At 45.9% G+C, this 20731-nt stretch overlaps 1 protein-coding gene across 1 annotated transcript in view; it reads right to left on the reverse strand.

Moving 5' to 3' along the window:
• Positions 1-20731, reverse strand: part of UBE2H (ubiquitin-conjugating enzyme E2H) — a 43184-nt gene that overhangs the window by 15934 nt on the left and 6519 nt on the right. The window contains exon 2 of the mRNA XM_009331001.1: positions 8626-8700. The gene's annotated coding sequence lies outside the window, so the exon portion shown is untranslated. The remainder of the gene's footprint in view (positions 1-8625; positions 8701-20731) is intronic.

The following is a 20731-nucleotide window of genomic DNA, read 5'->3' on the forward strand; positions in this document are numbered from 1 at the left end:
GTAATTCTTCTCTGTCATCTTTGCATTCACCCAGGCAAGGAACAAACCCTTCTTTCACACTGTCCTTGGTCTCAAGCCTTGCAAATGAAACAGTTGTTCTTCAAGAAAGGACACAAACACTCTCCCCGCACTCCTCGCTTCCTAGGTTGTTGCCGCATCTTCTTGCGACTCTTCAAGGTCCCCGCAGTCTCATTCTCCTACAGACACAAACTGCCCAGGCCAAGAGCAGCTCTGTTCATATCTTTCCTTTTCCTGACCCAGAAGTAAGCTCAAACTATTATCTCCTCCTTTATTTGAAATGTAAAGTCACCTGCAGTGATAAAGCACTAACGTTGCTCCAATAATACTGACTTGCTCTGTATTTATTTTTACAAATACAAAAGACAAAGCAAGCATAAGCATCCATGTAAAAATGAAATTCAGATTTAAAGAGGAAGCCAGGAGTAAAAAAAAACTCCCAAGCCAGCATATACACTGGGGCAGGTTTACTGCCATAGCCTCGAACACAGCACACCCCAATTAATACACTGCACAGAACTACAGGTGAGCACTCCATGAAGAGCCAAGGGACAGGCTCTTGATTTTGGGTCCTCACCACGGGCTGGAGCATGAAGCTGAGGTCACAGCCCGAGCAGTCGCCATTCTGTGTGCCGGACTAGCTGTAAACACTTAATTTAACATTTTAAAACAGTATTCACACTGAACCCTGGAAAAGCCAACACTTAGGAGGAATTTGAGCAGCAGTGGCTGCAGTCCACCCTTTCCATACAGAGGCACTGAGGTCCAGGCTTGCTTTTGAAGGTAAAGCAGGACTGCATAAAATCTGTATGGACAAAAAGCCTTTGGGTGACAACAGAAAAACCCCTGTACATCCACAAAGGAGTTACACAACAGAAAGGCACACATCTGTTTCGATACTGGAAGACGCTGAGACCAATATGCAGATGCTGACCTTCAAAAACGCTGGTATTTCAGCAATAGCCCTGGAGTAATCACTCCATGGGTTGACAAAAATCTTTGAAGAGAAGCGCATTTTTAAATTAAAAAAATCAGCTAACTGAAAGGCTGTCGATCTTCCTTGATGCTGCGAACACAGGAACATTCATAAAGCTCCAGCAGCTGGACCTACTCCAGTAAGAAATGAAGTTCTCTCACCGCGCTCACGCACCAACCGTGGATGGGTCTGAACGTCCAGGGCACTGACTCGCAGTTGGGTCAGATCGGTCACTCGGAGGATCGGGCCCTGTGGCTGGGCGATAGCTGAACATTGCTCTTCCAGGCGAGCAAAACCGCAGCGGAGAATCAGGGAGGAATTTCAGGCCTACGTTGATGTCAACGTCTCTCTTGAACAACTGCAGACTAAAGCTCCCGGGAAATGGCTAGAAGGCACTGCCAGAACCAACGCGCTGTCGTGAGCTGCTCTGCCAGCAAGTTCTCCTCCAAGAGGCAGAGCCCAAATACCTGGATAACTTGGGGAACGCTGAGGATTCCCAAGGCACCTCTCGTTGCCCTGTGGAGCCATTAGGCAGAAAGCTCCTGCAAGAGGTTATTCCGCATCAATGGCTCCCCTATCACTTTGCCTATAGGGCTGGACCACGATTTAGAAAGGGTCCCCTACCTTGGTACAGCCCTCATCTACTAGACAGGCAGAACAGATGCAGAACTTGGAGATAAGAGGGATCAGAAACCTGGGCTGGAGACTGCCTCCTCGCTCTTACCACAGCTCCAGCTGCACAATGCTGGCCCGCAGCAGCAGAAAGCTTTCTGTACCCCTTGGTGCTTCTCCTCCAAGTCAGGAACCGGCTGCAATCCAACAAGCGGCGCTTCAAAAGGTGGCCTGTTGCTTATCTGAGCTCAAAGTACAGCCAGCTTAGCTGGTAGGCTAGGTGAGAGGTCCCCAAAAGAGACTTTTTTCCTGCAGCACAGCTCTTCAAAGTGATGCTACTGCTGCTAGCCCTGCCGAAGCACGCGGGAAGGAGGAAAAGCAGCGTGCCAGCAAACACAGCACATCCCAGCCTCCCGGCTTCGCGTCTTCTTGCTCAGCGGGGAGTCAGCTGCACGGCCCGACCACGCCAGCGATAACTGTAAGAGGACTTCCCGCTGGCTCTGGGGAACGTGCCAGAGCGGAGCTAGTTTATATCCACTTACCCATCCCAAACTCACCACTGCTTGCCCACGTGTCGGCTCTCTTTGCTCATAAAATAAGGCCAGCTGGACACTCTTCTACCTGAACAACTGTGACAGCAGATCCATATCCATGTACCACCGTGGTGCCAAACAAATGGCTGACAGGACAAGTGTATGTAACCGCTCCTGACTTTTCAGTGCAGCAAGACTGACAAGCCTCAAAGATTCACTTTTAATGAGCTTAAGGCCAAGTCAGGAAACCGTTCAGACTGCCTGGCTGGTGAGGTGGGAAGGTGGTTACAGTCTCTCTGACGCAGGATGCAGTGAGTTTTAAATACCACACCAAGTCAACATGGCTTGGGTGACCACCCAAGGCTTGGGGCAGAAGCACGCAAAAGAGCTTATGTACAGCACAGAGAGGTCAAGAGCAGTGTTTTTCCTCTGCTTTTTTAAACCACTGGACAACCTGCCTAATGGAAAAAGATCTCCCAAGTGCTCGTGCAGTGTTGCCAAACAGCCAGATAAGATTAGTCTAAATTTAATGTTTATTACTTCCCCCTCCCCAAACACCCAAAAGCCTGCAAGGGAACATGCATTTGGTTTTTTTATTTTTAAAAAACACATTGCACTCATTTCAAGGACTACCTTCTTGTGTAACTGATCACGAGCCCGCCATGCACCACAGGTTGAGAAACCGTGGTAGGAGATGGGGGAGAGGGCACGAGAGCAAGACCTCTTCCTCAGTCCTCAACTTTGTACCTATTCCCCTCTGCAGACTTGGACAACTGGTTTAGCGCACGGCTGTTCCCCATTTGAAGGGCAGAGGATCAGCCCACCTCAAAGGTGCGTACCTTGTCCAGCGCTCTCAGGTCAATAAGCTCCCACTGGCAAAGGCAAGGATTTCTTTTTTTATGAAATGTGGAGGTTAGGAGCCCATTCAGAGCACTAACTACAGAGTCAAATGTAACACAGTGCACTCAGCGTGGAGGCATTCACTGCACGGTGGTGGCACGAGGTGCTGTGTAACATCAGCTTGCTAACAGCAGAAGCAGAACAGTTTATACTACCATACTCAAATTCTAGTAGCTTTTCAAAACAATACCATAAATAATTCTGCAGCAGCTTCATGAGGGAAAGATCAGGACAGAAAAATATGGCTGTACCTGATGGAAAATAGCGGCAGAGCTATAAACACTGGACCTCCTGCTCAGAGCGAATCGCTGAGCGGTCCTCCTTGGAAGCGGAAAAGCAGTATCCACAAGCTTACAGACTGGTGCTAGGAGCAGCAATCTCTGGAAAAACATGCAGAACTAGCACAAAGCAATTGCCCAATATCAGTTCATCTCATTGCTTAGGTGCACCATCACCTGATGCCCAGGCTTCAGAGACTGGCACAGAAGGCAGTGAATCTGTGCCAAGTCAGGCTGAAAACACCTACCCCATTTTGTCAGTTTGTTCCCATTCTCCGATTGTAGCAGGGAATCTGCAGAGGGTGCACAGTTGTGCGTCAGACCGGAGTGGAGACAGGGATACAAATTACCCCTAGGTGTCTCGTCTTTCCCCTTAGACAAAGCTAAGCGTATTTGAAAGAACAAGCATTTTCACATCGCTTATAGGTCAGAATAAGGATCAACACACACAGGGAAGAGCAAGCTCAGAATGGTCACAGGCGATAAGTGACTCATGAAATTCTAAGTAGCAAAATGTAAGACAATCCAGAGAGGAGCTGAAAGTAAAAATAGCAACTGCAGTTAAAAAGAAAAATTAAGCACAGGCCAGGAGAGATCTGTTAAATCCTGGCTGGAGCTAAGCACTACTTCATTCCTGTACCGGCTGCCACAATGTCTCATTATATACCTACATTCACATATACACACACTCTTCCATATGTTTTGTGTACGTACTAGGCATTTTGTTTTGCAAAACACTTAGGATAAAGGTGAAATATAAATGCAAGATATCTGCAGATAACTGGGCCAGAGATGGAAGGAAAATGAGAACTGTGTACAAATATACAGAAGTTATTTGAGAAATTGAGGCTCTGAGCATACTGTACGCAAACTTTGCAGCTGTGACATTTGATTATTAAGAAACTAGAGTGACTCAGTGCCGGCCTAATATTTCTGCAGATTTTAGCAATAAAATAAATGCCACAGTGCTTCCAGATAAGAGCTCAGGCTCCCAGGTTCACATGTTTCTACTGCTCCTATCATCTAAGCAGGGCAGGACATTCACACTCTGCACTTCCTCGCTTCCTCCCATGTTTATGGCATCAAAGAGCATTAATCTCCGGCTCTTGGCAGGCGTATGGACTGATTAAAAACATACAAAATTTACACAAAGTGTCCTCGTGACTTGGGAGCTCAAAACAGTACTTCAAGTACTTCACAACTCCCCTTGGAAAAAGCAGGAACAGACTAGGCAGAAAGTTCCCCTGAAGATATTAAATCCCAGAGGGAAGGGAAAAGTAGCGAAGCAGTGCCAGCAGGGTTACCGAAGTCATAAACAGTTCAAAACATACTGTCTAGGAGAAAGCAAAAATGGAACGAAACATCTAGGAGGGGAGTACTTTGGGTCCTCATAAGCACGCAGGGATATTTACATTAATTGACAAAAGCGTTAAGAGCAGCAGCATTCATTAGCTTCAGAAAGCAACGGGGTATTTTTCAGGAGTTGGTTTTGTCCTAGCAAACTGCTCAAGTTAGATTTGGATATTTAGGGATCACGAGCGGAGTTAGTTCAGTTCAATGGGAGCACTCAAGCCCAGAGCCAACATGACAGGCCTACATCTGGCTCCAGTTAGATTCGTGTTCTTCTAGGATGCGCATTTCCCTTGTTACTGTATGTTATATAGCTTTTGTTAGGAAAAATCATCCTGCACCAATATGGCATCTGTCCGAACACACAGCAAAGACCAAGCAAGGAACAGGCAGTGCCAGAAATACCAGAAAGGTACTGCAGGACATGATGAAACCCTGGAAGCTCTCCCAGGAACTGCTCTTTTCACACAGATCCCAGGATGGTTTAGGTCTTTAAGCAGAGGCATTACCTGCACTGTCAGGAGAGCGCTGTCCCTGGGGCAGCATCATTTAATAGGCTACTGCAATAATTACCAACCTGAGAAGGGCAGGAGAAAAATGCCACACATTTGAGAAGGGAGCTGTGGATGAGACAAGGGAGCAAAGATTTGGCAGGAGAAGGGCCACCACACCGAGCAGAGGCTTCTGCTAGAGACCCTCAAAGGTGAAGAGGACCACCACTCGTTTAGGGTTCAAGAAAAGGTCCGCACCTTTCCAGACGACAAATCTGGAACCCACTTTAAAACCCTTTTCTGTTCAGGTTTGTCAGTCACTCTTTAGAAGAGAACACCAAGTTTTCATGTACCTCATACTCAGAACCATGCTGGGATAAAAGCAATTTGAACAGATTAGAAAGCAACTATTAGCAGTCATTTTACAGAAGCGGCTTTCTAGAATGCATGGATATGCTTCAAGCCACGATGTTATTTGCTGCAAAAAGCCCATGCCATGTTCAAGACTGCATTAAGATTTTCTAAAATGGAAAGAAAATTTTAGCCTACAGTACTAGAGGAACAAGGAAAGCTGCAAGAACAGCATTTTGGCTTTAAGCTTCAGCATAAAAGTGTAATTTGTTAAAGGAAAAGAAACGGCTGGATTCTATACTTTATACAAGCCAGTGACTTACAGACAATTTGAACTCTGCATGTCATCACCGCAGTGGGAGCTATGCAGTGCTGAGCACAAGAAGACTGCAAACAAGCTACATGTGTGCTCTAGGTGACCTTCTGTCCATTTATGGGCTCCACCATCTCTGAAATCCTTCACTTCCACCTCTTTACAGATCAGAGATTTGCCACAGCAAATTTCTTCCCTACTAATTCCTACCCCTGTGTTATCCAGAGCTCAAGCTGGCTGAGGACTGCTGGGCTAGGACACCCATGCTCACTGGAACAGGCAGACCTGGGAGAGAACAGGATCTCATCTCATTCACGAGCTTGTTTCACACCTAAGAATGCTCCCGGTTCAGCCGGGACGAAGGCTTGCTCTGGAGCTATCTGTAATGCCAAAACCAGCAGTATCAGGCACCGCACACGGAGTCTGCCCCCGAGAGCAGTGGCGCAGAGATCGGGCTGGCCCAGAGGAAGGGGACGAGACGTCACTCAGCCCTGGCTGTCCGGATAAGCTGGGCTGGGGCAGCAGAAATGGGAACCAGACAAAGAAAAACAAACCTCTTCCTGCAGCCGGTTGGGAGCTTCCCCGGGTCCTAGCACTCTCCTTGGCGCTTCCACTCCCCAGCTCTTTCCTCCCTGCAGCAGAGCTGAGCCCTTCTTTGCTAAGCCAGCTCTCGTCTAGCATCAACTGTTTATTCAACCCGAAACCTCAGCTGCATACTGTTTCACCCGGGAGGCAACCTGCGCTTCAAGGCAGCGCTCGCCCAGCAGACAGCAAGGCAGGCCCCAGAGCAAGAGCCAGCCTTTTGGGGAGCTCAGCGAGGGAGGAGGTGGTTTTCAGCCACTTAGAGACTCGTAGGGCAAGGGAAGCATGCTAGAAGGTCCGATGAGTCTGGAATAAAACAGGCGCAACACAGCGGGTGTAAGCAAGCTGATGGATGGAAAGATGCTGTACTAAAAGGAAGACAGCAAAAGCAACATCAGAAGGGACAAAGCAACTCAGTGATTTGAGCACAAAACAACTCCCCGCACACCCACCCACCCCAAGTTCACAAGGAGAAAGGCCATCCTTGGGGTGTCAGTTCTGAAAATACAGCCGGGCCAACTCCGATCCCGGGCTGCCTTTTACTCCCACCTATCCCAACCAGCACCTGAACAGCCTCCAAGCCAAACCACCAAAAGGTCAAACCTACCACCTTCCATGCAACTAACCGGAGCCTCAATCAACGTTATGAATATACAAGAGCCTGGCCAACGTTAAGCTGCGTTGGCTTCGTAAGCTACTGGAAGGAAAGTTTGTTTTTGCTTTAAGCCAGCAACCTTGATTTGTGATACATCAGGAGAGAGAAAAATAATCTTGAGTAGACTAGCACCAAAGCAATTAACAAGGGAAGTGGGTTTTATATGCTTTCTGAGAGTTGTCTGTAGCCAGCCCCCATTTAAGATTGCCAACATGACAGTACCCCGATCTGCATTGGTTTGAGGCACTTGAGAAGTGGGGGGGGGGGGGAAATGACTGGCACCAAAAACCAGACTGTGCATCTTGTAAACAGTCTCTAACCTAAGAGGTTTATAGTAAGTTTCAGAGCTGACTCAAGAGGAAGGAGAAGAGGGTTCGCATAGCTGCAGCAATACTGCATTGTTACTCAGCTGCGTGCACATTTCTGTGGTTCAGTTAAGGTTTCAACAGAAAAAAAGAAAGGTAAAGGATGGTGTAAAACCAGCATCGCTCTTTCCCAAAAGGCACGGTTCGCATTTGGAACTAGACAGACTATTTCTCACACCAGAGACAGGTATCTTAAATAGAAGGCACTCTTAGCGTAAGAGTCTATTTTAAGAAAGCAGCCAATACTTATCAACTCCAAATCAGGATGTTGATATTGGAAGGGACCCATCTCGTCCAACCTGTATAATCAAGTTTCCACATCAGTTCTCCTTGGGCAGTTTTCTCCATTCTTTAGAGTCCTCCGGTGGCTTCAGCCGCAAGCGCACCCCTCTGACTGAGAAGCGCCATGCCACTGAATTACCAGCACTTATTTCATAAGCCAGAATAGATGCTGGAACTTGATGCATCTGCTCCAGTTTTTCAAGCAACGTTGGCTATTTCATTTAGAGCTTAAGTGATTAGAATAAAGTTAGGTACCAGAAGACATCCGAGTTAGTCCACCGTTACCCAAGGACAAAGATAGGATGGATACAGTCTAAAGAACATTTCCTTATCAAGCTTCCTATTTGCTCTTGAAGGTTAAACAAGCCTGACCAATCTAGCCAGCTGCAATTTTTCTGGTGATAGGTCCCTGCTTCTATGTTCTTCCACATAGGCATCACCCAGTCCGGGAGGACAGATGCTTCAGCTCCTGCCTTCACTTCCATCCACTTCTGGACAAGAGGTCCCAACAGCTAGGTTCACCGCAAGATTATGCACATGCACCATATGCACTCCATACTAAACAAGTCATTTTATATAAACAGGCTCCAGCGCCCACTGTGGTGTCCTGCGCCTTACCCACAAATGGACAGATTATTAAAAAAAGGCACAGGGTAGAGAGACTCAATTCATCAACACACAAACACGTGACCAAATGACATTTCCAGCCCCTAGCCCTTCAGCCAAAAGACCAAACTTCCTCTCTGCTTGGTATGTGATATCTGAAAGTCTACGGTAAAAGCATTCTGCAGAGTTGAAGTAAAGACCTTATGATTGCCCTGAGGGTTGGTGCAACTTCACCTGCAACAACGCTGCAAGCAATAACATCTCTCCTGCATAAACAGTAAAAGGATTTTGACTGAACATGATTATCGGTTACCTATAGACGGGGATTTGAAAGGGTATTTATCAGGAAGGTCGACTCTAACTTTCCATACTCCACCTTCATACGGTGCTGCAATGAAAGAAATGCAGGTATTAGACACTTCATAACTCGGGAGAGAATAAATAGAACTACAGCATTAAGCAAAACACATCTTTGGAAGAATACTTAGTTCCATCAGGGGGTAAGATTTCATATCAAACCTCCTACGGTAAAAGCCTTTTTCCTGTGCTGCCTAACAAGAAATACATGATTTTAACTGATACTGCAGATGATCTCGGCACAAAGACACAAGAGCCTTATTCAAAACAGAGACTTTAGAATAATCTACTTACCTTTAGAGATGTTACTAAATTAAGGCACGCTGGAGACCTGACTTGTGATCTAGTCACTAGAAAACCCACCTTAATTACAAACTCCGCAAAAATTCAGGTGGCTGATGAAAAAATCAGATGACTTATGAGCCAGGTCTAAAAAAGCTAAGGATCAACAAAAGCAGTGCTGAAGGCCATAGCAGAGGGCTTAGCTGTCCGAAGGCAGTACCCAGCTCTGCTCAGCTCCAAGGGAGGTGGTTCATCCGCATTAATGCTTGCAGTTGTATTTCTCCCCGCCCTTGGGAGAGCAGCCTTCAAACACTGCTACCCTTTGATTTCTCACCCCCACTTAGATTTGCTCATCTCTTCTTCCACTCCAGAAGAATGTGTCATTTCACTGTTCCCCACCATAAGCCATTAGTTTGTTTTTACAGAAGGGTTGGGTCATATACTTACTTCCTTGTGGTCCATAAAACTTCACAACAAATTCATTGAGTCCTCCTAAGATTGTGACTTCATGTTTGCTCTCAATACTGATACATCAAGTAAAGGAAAACATTTAGTCCAGGAAACAAAACCCATTTACTCAGATATGGGTAACTTGCTAGAAGCCTGTCAAACCAAATAGTTTAAAACCAAATATTCAAAATATTCTACAACGTGCAATTTAAGCGTCTTGACACATCTAAGTGACCACACCACCACAATGACGTTAATAAAAGCCAACTCTACACACTGAAGAACCCCTCCCCCTGCATTGAGCAATCTTGAGATGATGCCCCCTTTCCCCTCAGAGCTGCTTAGTGTTTTCCGTCTCCTTCTGCACAGCATAAGCTCCGATTTCAGAAAACGCCGAGTCCCTATCAGCAATGTATTTGGAAACATATTCGGGCTGTGGAGAGGAGCTAAAAAAAAATCTAGAAGCAGCAACAGCTCCAAAGCCTCACCGCACACAGACACGAACCCCAGGGGCAAGGCTCGAAGGCGAGGCCAGGACTCAGAGAGACCTCTCTCCTTTCCAGCACCCAGGAGATGAGCCACAAAGCAGAAAGTCACCCTTGCCAACCGCTCACATTAAATGTTTACTCTCCTGCCCAGATTAGAGGAGCAGAACTCATCCCAGTCCCTGCTCTGACAAATGTGAGAGCTGATGAATTCAATTCTCCTTGGCTGCCTTCGGCGCTGTCAGACGGCCTCCCACAGCTATGATGCAAATTACGGCAATCTCATGTTAATTTGAATTGCAAGACCAAAAAACTCTGCGTCTTCAGAGAGATGGCAGAAGGGCGAGATTATGAGGCACTGTTACAGTGCGAAAAGAACAACTGTATTTCTCAACATTTAAAGGCAAGAATCAAAACGCCAGCGCTTTGGGAAGAAGGGAATACAAACGGAAAGGCAAGAAATCTTCATTTCAAGCAAGGCTCAGTTAAGACAATTAGCGGTGATGTTTCAGCACCCAAGCTTGCTGAAGAATTCTGCTATAAATCAGGATTAATGGATTGTGAATAATATCTTACAGCAATTATCTTTAATCAATAATCTTAATATGAATTATGAAGGAAGCATCAGAAAAAAAAACAGAGCAGGAGAAAAATCAAAGGTTTATTCCCACCTGAACTTCAGACTGCTTCAGCTCTGCACCACAGAGGCTGCTCCCATTTGACAGAAGGGGGCAACAGCACAGAATATCTAATAAAAGATCCTTAACATCACAGCAGCAAGCTTGGCAGAAACACTCAGGCTAAGAGGAACCGAAGCCAGGTTCCCTTTTACAACCAAGATTTTTCACTCTGATGCAAAAGGTTTTCTGCTTTCAAGGCACAAAATTCGCCCAGGAAGCTCTCCCCTTTGCAGCAATTACGCAGACCGCCTTGTACCTTCATGGCACTGAGCAAACAGGCACCTGTGCGCCTGGGCACACGCATACACGCTCACTTAAATATTCCTGACCCACCAGGAACACAACTGCCTGGGACCTACCACCAGGAACAAATAATTCTCAGCTCAGACCTGCCCCTGATCTCACATTACGATCCATGAAGTCTGCTTAAGGTGCGTCACAAACTACTTTATGAGAAGAGGCTCTTGTATCCAGAAGTGCCAATTCAATCCCGGCAGTCTGTGTGTGTACTCGTACACAGGAGATCCAAGTCCCATCTGCGGGGTCCGTCAGGATTTATTACAGTTCCTCAGATACAATGAGTCCCAGATTGGACAGAGTTTTCCCACAGTGCCAGCTCCAAAAGAGTTTGGACGCAATAACCTTCTTCCCCTCATTCTCATAGGGCGGGAGAAAAGTTTATAGCAGTTTGTTTTGGCTCAAGAGTTTTCTTGGTTCAGCATAAGCTGCTCTGCCCTACAGTTAAACGGCAAGTAGCTTGCTGCACCTGGCAGTCACCCAAGAGCAGCTCACAAAGGGCAGATCGATGCCTAACTGCCCCAAGGGCAAGTGATTTCTCTGCTGGAAGCCAAGGGGCATCTCTGGGAAAAGCTACATCCCTTCAGGTTTGCAGAGACTACCTTAGCACCAAAGTATTGCAGCTCGCTTCAGACCCGATGTGAAGGGACATTTGTCACTAGATCTTTCCACGTCACCCACTACCATGACAGTAAGTTTTAAATATAGGCTCAACTGAGTTTAAGGTCCTTTGAAAATGCACACGCTCACCTAATGGATAACTATTCCAGGTTCAGAAACGGGCTCTTACGCAAACCCGCCACGCGTGATGATGCCCCAGAGTGAAACGTTTAATACTGAAGTATGTTAACACTTACAGCAGCTTCACGGATCAGGTTAAATACAAATGGTTTTACTTAGGACTAAATCAAGTACCACTTAATAAAAAACAGCTCTCCCAGCCTCATCTTCAGAGTGGGCTCCTGAGCAGCTGCAGCTTATATGCTCTTCGGCTCCGCATGTTAATACCGACCATAAATTAAAGCAGAGCTTTCTGCACTCAGACTCAGTCCTAGGGTTCCCAAGTTCAAAAAACTATTGTAAGCAATGTGGTGCCATATTTGATTATTCTCCCTGTTGTGGCAAGGACCTAAAATTCCTACAAAAAAAGCAGCAAGTGAGTTAGGTTCACGAAAGGGATATGTATTGGGATGCGGATGCTGCATTTGGGAATAACCGCATTGTTCATTAACGTGATACAAGAGGTTGGGGACAGACTGAAAATGAAGTGAATTTCAGCAATAAAGCCCTTGTATCAACACAGGGGAAGTCTCTGGAAATGCATTAGCAGAACTGAGGAAGCTGGGGAAGCCCTCTTTCCCGGGCATGAGGTGAATTCCACGTGAACTCCCACTTTCTAACACAAGTGGGGTGAATTGTCTTCCCCTTCCCCTCTCCACCAAGTTTTCTCTAAAGGTAGAATCGTCCAGGAATTTGAAACCTTGAAATCCCACTAACAAAAGATAGAGAGCACTAGTGGGAGAAGTGCATGGAGCAATTACAGAAAGAAGAACATTTACACCCTACAAGCTCTTTCCATCTCCAAGAAGTCTTCAGATCCATTCCCTTAGCACACGTGATCCCCAGGAAACATTTATTGCACAAGCTGGGACTCCAGGAAGATCGGGAACCCAAGACAGACCTCAAGGCTTCTCCATCCCACAACGCCTTACGAGGGAACCCTCTAGCAGCACAAGGGAAAAGCATAGGGGAGCAGCAGAAGGGACTTGGCACGTTTGGAGGACTGTCCCTCCGGACCAGGTTCCAAGAGAAAGCTCCACCACGGCTGAGGGCAATGTATCTCCGAGTAAAGAACGCAGGCTCTGACCCAGCTATTTGCTCAGCTCAGACAGGTTTTTTCTGTAAGGCAAAAGTCTTGCAACCAAATCCCAAATGAATCCCATTCCAAACACACCAGCAATTAATCAGCTGTCACAGATCCAAGAAAGAGTTGCCAGTTTGGAGACCCACAAGACTTAAGGAACCGACTTGTGCCTAGGGCACAACGAACCCCCTCTCCTGCATTCAGAGCTAGACAGGGCCTGGTGCCGAACCCTGCAGCAAGCCCAAGTAGCTCCCAGGAAGGAGAAATGCTCCGGGTCTTCAGGAAACAAGAGTACAGCTTCAGAAAGCCCCAGGAAAAGAGTATCAAGAATTTGGAGCAAGATTCCCACAATTAAGGTGGCCAGACTGTTCACAGCAACCCCCGCGCGTTTCTCCCAGGATATCTATGCTCGCGTCCAGGAGCCTCATCCACCTCTTTCATCGGCTATTGATGTAAATCTGTGCAGAAAGTGCTCCTGTGAGCACTCAGGACTTCAAACACGCAATCAGCATCGATGGGGAAGATCACAAACCCCTCACCTTGTTTTAGTCTACTCTGTCCAGACGAATTCTTCTATGCCCACGCTCTCTGTCACTGCACTCTTCATTATTCAGATTTGCAGAAAGAAAATGAGCAGGTAATGGATAAAGACTTTAACGTTCTCGATTCTAGTGGCAATCCAGTGGTTCATACTGGTACAAGCGGTCTGCCTTGTTTCCACAGCAGGGCACACGGCCACACCGTGTGTATACAGGGTCAAGATTACAGAGCTACAAAACCAGCCTGTAACACATCACACGCAGTAAAATGTTTAACAAAAATACAACCAAATCCCTTTCAAGACTCTCAGGTTGCTCCTACTAGTCTAGGTGACTTACGGCCTTGCTGCTTTTATCTCTTTATCATCTCAGTATCCTAATTTGACTTTGTGTCAAATACAGCCAGTGTAAAAGTCAAGAGAAAAGAGCAAAATCTGGATACAAGTCAGGTTTCTAATGGATAAGAAGTTCAAAAGCTTTACCTTAAGACCACAGAAACTAGAAGCGAGTCCTGAGGACCTGAAGATAAATTGTTTTAGTCCCAAAACTATGAAAAGAATTTTAATGACAGTGTCGATAATATTTAGACGATGATATAGAAAGCAAGCTTATTTTCAAATATCAGTTCAGAAGGGGTTGCTAGGAGAGAGACAGAAGGGAATTTTTCTGCAGCTGATTACAGACTCCCTATATAGTGCCTGAAATGTGCCAGAAGCGCAAAGGCCAACCGCACCATGTATTAGCATTACAGTAACATCCAGAGCCCCCTATCAAGATCAAGGCTCTATTGTTCAGGGTTGAGCTCGTAGGAAATTGTTTCTTCGGTCAAAATGAAAAGGGATTTAAAGCATTTTGACTATTCTGCATTGGGACAAAAACCACACAAAACCTTTCAAATCTGGAGAGTGAGAGACTGCCCAACCATCAGTCAGAAATAGACTGGCCACTGTGGATTTGCCTGTTCCAGGGTCGAGTTCCCATTCCCTCATCCTTGTGCGGGACCACCCACCACTGTAGGGCTGGATCTCCCCTCCAGTAATAAAAAAAAAATTTGTTGGGATTCAACTTCACACCCAGATCTCCCAAAATCCCAGACGAACATCACGGCCAGCAGATGGCTAGTCCGTTTGCAGGGTTGAGTGGTTTTTTTCCTGGCAAACATTTAGCCTTAAAGAAAAAAAATCCCTTCGTTAAGTTTTCTTTAAAATTAACATAAGTTATAAGCTTGGGCAACTCAGTTTTCCAGCTAAAAATATTTCACTGAAGATATTTTCACAAGCCTAGTGACACAGGTAGCCATGAGCACCCTGCCCCAAAGCAGCAGACAAAGCAGAAAGCTGGAATGCCCCAGGGAAAGATAAAGTTGTATATTTATCTACATGCATCTCAATACAAGTTGCAGATAGGTCGACGGTCATTACCAGAAAGCAAGTTCCTGCCTTCTAAGGATCCCTGCCACGTCTTCTCTCACTTATGGAGACTTGTCTACAGCTATCCTTCCAGGTGAAGAACCTCACCAGAGAAGACATTCTGAATTTGAGGGAAAATGGTAAGACCACATCTGTGTATATTTAAAAAAAAACAAACACAGAAATCATGCAGCTCTGCTGTCTAAGCAGCTGAGAACCTATCTTTGAGGAAATAACTCACCATCTGCATATTTCATGACAAAGGGTGTTTTAAAAATAAGATTAATACAGTTGATTTCTTTCCTTCATGAAAAGCTTTGCAGGCAGCGAGTGCCGCTACACCACCCATGCGATGTAAGTGCAGCCGCTCCAGCTGCTTGTGGTACAGAAAGCACTGCTGTGCTTGTTCGAGGTATCAAGAGGTGTGAATTCTTCCAAAGTATTTGCAAGCAGAATTTTGCAACATAAATAGCCTCTAATATTGGGACTGATGGTTATTCATGTTTATTTTCTTACAAAGGCAAACAAGTTCCACTCTAAGAAGCACTTACACAACCTGCAGTTATCTGTAGGGAGCCCTATGATTTAGCAGCATTACCGGTTACGCTGACGCATGGGCAGCAAAAGGGCAAGTTCAGCTCAGTCACCGCCCTGCCTCCAAGCCTTCATAGCCTGCCGTGCCTCCTCTAAACTGATACAAGTTACCCGAGGTGCCAGTTGCACACGTGAAACCACAGCCGGCACCAGGACTTGGATGCTTCGAGCATCAGGAATATTTATTCTTATTTTCCCCAAGTAAAAGTCCCTGCACGTTACTCACATTTAACTTTCTTCACGCTTCTCTGTCTATCCCTGCAGCACACCAGAAAAAAAGGACACTTGGTCAGAAGCAAAAAAGGCTATAAAGGAAGAAAAGCTCTTGTAATTTCTTCGAGCAGCAAGAGGCAGCACTTTTTATTCATCCTGTTTGTTGCAAACTTCTTGAGAACTCCAGGCTAAACTCATTCAGATTATTAAAATCCATTGGTTTTCGCCCAAGCTAGTTAGTCTTGTTGCCACAGGGCACCACTCTCAGTTTCCGGCTTCAAGCAAACGGGTTTTCTAGCACCAGAAATAGGTTCGCTATTTGCTACGGATGTTGTGTTGCACCGTTTCTGGTGTCGGTATCCACAGCCCCATGGCCTGCACCAGCCCCAAGAAGGGAAGACACCACTGGGGCAATCTGCAGTTTATCTTCACGTACCTGGGGCAAACCTCAATCTTCCTTCGTCTGAACTGGGATTCCCAAGGAACACCACAGCTTTGAAAGACACAACACTCACTTAAATCCTACAGCGTAAAGAAAGACAGCAAGTCACTCGCGGGCAGTTGTGGCAAGCTCTGAAGGCAACCAGTTTTCCCATCCCTTCACCATCCTTACCGCTGCGACAAGTGAAGTGGAGACAGCATTATACAGAGGTGGTTCCACTCGTTGCAAGAGGGTGGCCGCTTATGATTGCGGCCGAAAATGCTCTGGAGGCGAGGGAATAGCGAATGAATAACTGAACAGCAACCTGCACTTGGTTGCTGAGATTTTGTTTTATTGCACACAAGCGTTTTCTTGTTACAAATGCAATTTTGCTTTAAAAAAAATCCTTACTCCTGCTTCTCTACCAGATTTTAACCGACTGAGATGATAAATCACACAGGAAAGAGCATTCTTAAATTATTCTGTCACACCCTTCACAATTTCACATCAAGGATGGCAAATTTCCCCAAGATAAACACCCCAGTCACCAGCAACCCCATCAAAAGGCACTTCCCAGGCGCAGCCATGTGTACTGAAAGGTACCTCACGAGTGCGATCGGGATTTTGGGGAGAAGGAACTGCTGCTCCAGCAAGCCCTCCGGTCTGGCTTGCTTTCTTTGGAGCTCTTGATGATTTACATCTGGCCGCTCTCCACTAAACTTTGTGCCAAGAAACGAGTAATAAGAAAAAGGTAGAAGGAAAAGCCAGCTTTCCCCAGAAGACACTTTGCATACGAGTTGCCTGCTATGAACCAATTAGAAACTAAGTCAGCATTTTTCCTACAGAGAGGATACTCCAGGCTTCAAACCTGGTCTTTCCTCACCAGAAGTGGAGGGAACCACCACAAGAAGACAACAAGGTACATCTCACACCATGCTGGACTGAATAATACTGCCCTTTTCCTTCAGAAAACAAATTAATTCATTGCCCTCCCCAACTCTGTGCTGTTCCCTTGAAAAGTTTCAACTTGTTTAGAAAAAGAGATAGCAGACAGATACATGGGTTTTTGCCGTAGAGAAAACGGATTGGAATAAACTTGTTTAAAACTGTGTTCTTAAGCTTCCACTGGACGGGTCAACATTTAATGGTGGCACCAAGAGCTCCTTCACAATCAGATTAGACGGGAACACAATCAGTGTATATATGACAGTAGATAACGAGCGCCATAACCAAACTCCAGTTTTGCGGTGCTGATTACTGTGCGATTCATTTGCATTTACAGACAAGAAAGAACACAACACGTACAAGCATCAGGCCCTTGTTTTACTAGGTGTCGTTAGCCAAGCGCAATTCAGGATGAGAACTTGTATAGGCCCAGGGGGACACCTTCTGATTTGCATTGCAGCGGAGCTTTGCTTGCGAGATGACTGTTGCGGTGCTACGCGTGGTGCCGTCAGTCCCAGGAGCAGCACGTTGGACAGAAGTGGCTTGAAACCACCTAAAACTGTGGCCTACGCGAGGGCTGCTGAGGTGCTGCTCAAGAAAAGCGGGGAGACGCATTAGTCAAGTTGAGAAGAAGCTGGCACACAAGATTTTTAAACATGAAAGGAAGAGACTGGACTTGATGAAAGGGAGTCGGAATGAAGTTGTGACCAATACAGTTTAACCGGTGTTCCCGTGCACGACCATAACGCAACATAGCACTGCCTCCACAAGCACAAGATTTCTTAGAATCTCAGTAAAAGAGGACACACTAGAAACCAACAGAATTTAAGTGCAATTAGTCTGTAACGATAAGCCACTGTCAGTTAGCAAACTCCTTAAATGGAACCCAGCTGGAGATGACTGCACAGTTTGAGGAAGGCATCCTACCAGAAAGGACTAGCAAGGACGACAACGTACAGCGCCATGACCCAGGAGCATAAGGCCCTGGGATTCCCTGGGATAACCGGCGAGGCGAAAAGGTCCCCACGATACGACTGCGCTGGTCTCCTGCGACCCGACGCTCCAGCCTCCCAGAAGAGTTCAATACAAGCTGCTCACCTGGCGTGACCGAGGCGGAAATAATCGGGAACCTTGCGCTCTCAGCCAGCCGCCGAGCCAGAAGCCGCAGAATTCACTACGCTGACATTCAAAGTCAGTCACGGGGGAAACCAGAGTCGGATCCAGAAGCATCGAGGACAACGGCAGTAGTAGTTTACATGGCCATACATCTGTCTCTAAGCTAAACCACTAGATACAATATTTGCATTGCTACAGCTTCCATCAAGAGAAGTTTGTTGCCATGGTGATTGTACATACTGGTGGGAACGGAGTATTGAATGTACGAATAATAAACTTCTCAAACAAGCAAAAAATTTCAAGTTTTAAGTGAAATATCAGAAGGAGAATACACAATCATTTCTTTTTCCAGTTGTGTTGGGTACGGTTGATTTCCTCTTTGTGAGGATTCAAAAAGTGCCAAAACACTTCTGAAAGAGAAACCGTGGTCGTAAAACCACAGAATTGAGAGCGTGACCCCGAATGTGTGCTAGACCTGACACCAAGCCTAAGATTTAACTGCGTTTTGGGGGCTGTGCCCCATCACACGTTTTACAAGAATGTACCAGGTCTGTTAAAAGCAAAATGCTTTTCACGTGTTTGCACAGTTGGAATACTTCACTAATTTAGACCTCCCGAAGACACGTATTATTTTAAGATGTGGCCTTTTCCCTCAAGTGAAGTTTGTTTTAGGTTTCTGCAGACTTTACTGAAATGCTTTTTTACTCCAAGAAACCTACACAGTCATTTAGAAACTGCAAGCGTGTCAAGCCACCTCAGCAACAGCGACATAAAACCCCAAACGTACAACCAACCATCTCCTCAGGCTGTAAAGCCCTTGGGACATGACATGTTTGCAGTCAAAGCAGACAGATGCAGAGGAGGTCAGCAGCTGAGCTTTGGCAAGAGTTTTTATTTAGGGAAAAAAATCTAGAAGTATCTCAAGTTCTCGATTTTAAACAAGATAAAGAGTTTAATTGGGAAAGGAGAAAGTGTCAAAGCAAATATTTTCATTCTGGTAAATTCAGAGTTATATTCTGTTGAACACGAGCATAATTTTAAGATGCTTTGGCACAGAGCAGTTACCTGTTCTGGAACCAGAGTCCGCATCCTCTTTGCTCCCCTTTACCAGGATCTTCTCCTGCCTGCAAGGGATGCTGAATTGGGCCACAAAGACTCACCGCGGGGTGAGCGATATGCCGCATCGGCTTGAGCTACATCACGACACTGAATTGAGAAAGTGTTAAATATGGGAATCCTGAGAATTGTTTTAATAAACACTTCACACTAGGATGTCTCTTCAACAAAAATCCTGAAGTCCTCTCTAAAAGAGGCTTCGCACAAAAAAACCTCAAGCTTGAACTATTAAAACATCGAGGCGGGAGGAAACACATTTAAAGTCCTGTCTAGGATCCCGCTCCCTTGGAATCAGGATAACACATCACAACAGCTCTCCATCGCCTGCCAAGAACATAATTCAGCGGGATTTTTTTCCTTTTTTTTTGTGTGTGTACAGGCACAACAGAGGTGAGACTCACCAGGAAGTGCTGGTTTAGCGCAAAGGCCCTGGCAACACACCAAGAACCGGTCCATGCGATAAGCATATGCGACGAGAGCAAGACAGTTAAGTTGCTCGGGCTGCCTTTCTAACAAGTACAAAAGGGTTTGGCAACGTGACTGGAAAGATAGCTGTGGGGCACCTACTTAGATGTATTGCCTCCGCTTGCTTTAAAACCGGATCTATAGAAGAGGCTTGCTTTGCTGACCTTTGCTCTAAACCTGACGTAGCCGACAGCTGGAGCAGAGTATCTGAAACATCAGAGCAGAAACAAGAGACAGAGCTGCTCCGTAAGCACCTCTTACACCAAGGATACTGAGCTATCTACAGCGTAGCGTTGTTTTGCAGAGTTCCTTCCAACCCCGCAGCAGCAGATGCGAGAGTGCATGGAAATACTTAATGATGTATTTCTTGCTCACTGAGGTCACACCTGCACTGGGGGTTTTTTAAAGGATTTTGCAAGCTGTAGTCTTCAGAATTCAGACAGCAACAAGTATTTAAAATGCCAGCTAGAGCAAGCTGTGCTCAAACTGTAAATAAGACTCGGAGCCCAGAGCAAGCATTGAAGTGGACAGTGCCAGTGAAAATTAAGCAGCACTGGTCCTCACGAAGCTTCTTCAACTGTAAGCATTCAACAACAATTAATGTCCTGAGCTCGCGTGCTTAATATCAAAAATCCTAGTAGTGAACTGCCACCCATCTGGGTGTTTTCTGTACCAACCAGAACGGCAGTAAGGTCTCTCAAAGACATTTTGGAAATTATTTCGCCCTCTGAAGAACAGGGCACAACTGATATTTGTTTGTTACACAATACTTTGCTACTTGAGCCAGAAGCATTTCTGAGCCTTCCTGGAGGAGGGTTGTGATCTTGCCAGTCCTCAAAGAAACGAGCTTTAAAACAAATCTCACAAACCACTGGTATTTCTATAGCATGGGTGTAGGAAACAAAAGCAAACTAAATTTGAAAATTAAGCTAGAGATTAGAACAACTCCCTTGACCTCAAGTAACACAGGGGAAGAGTCATTGTGTGGCTTCAATCCAGATTTCCCACCACCCGTAACAGCCCAATTTGAAGTAACACATGATGCTCTACCAGATACAGGTGTTCGTTTCAGGGTGGGCCATACCCCGAGGCACCTGGGGATTTCTGTTCCTTTCAAACCACTTTATTAGAAATACGTTTTTTTCAAGAACAAGTTAAATTCTGCTCTTCCGCCGATTCTCGGGTT

The sequence above is a fragment of the Pygoscelis adeliae genome, unplaced genomic scaffold (assembly GCF_000699105.1).
Source record: "Pygoscelis adeliae isolate BGI_AS28 unplaced genomic scaffold, ASM69910v1 Scaffold129, whole genome shotgun sequence".
Lineage (NCBI taxonomy): Eukaryota > Metazoa > Chordata > Aves > Sphenisciformes > Spheniscidae > Pygoscelis > Pygoscelis adeliae.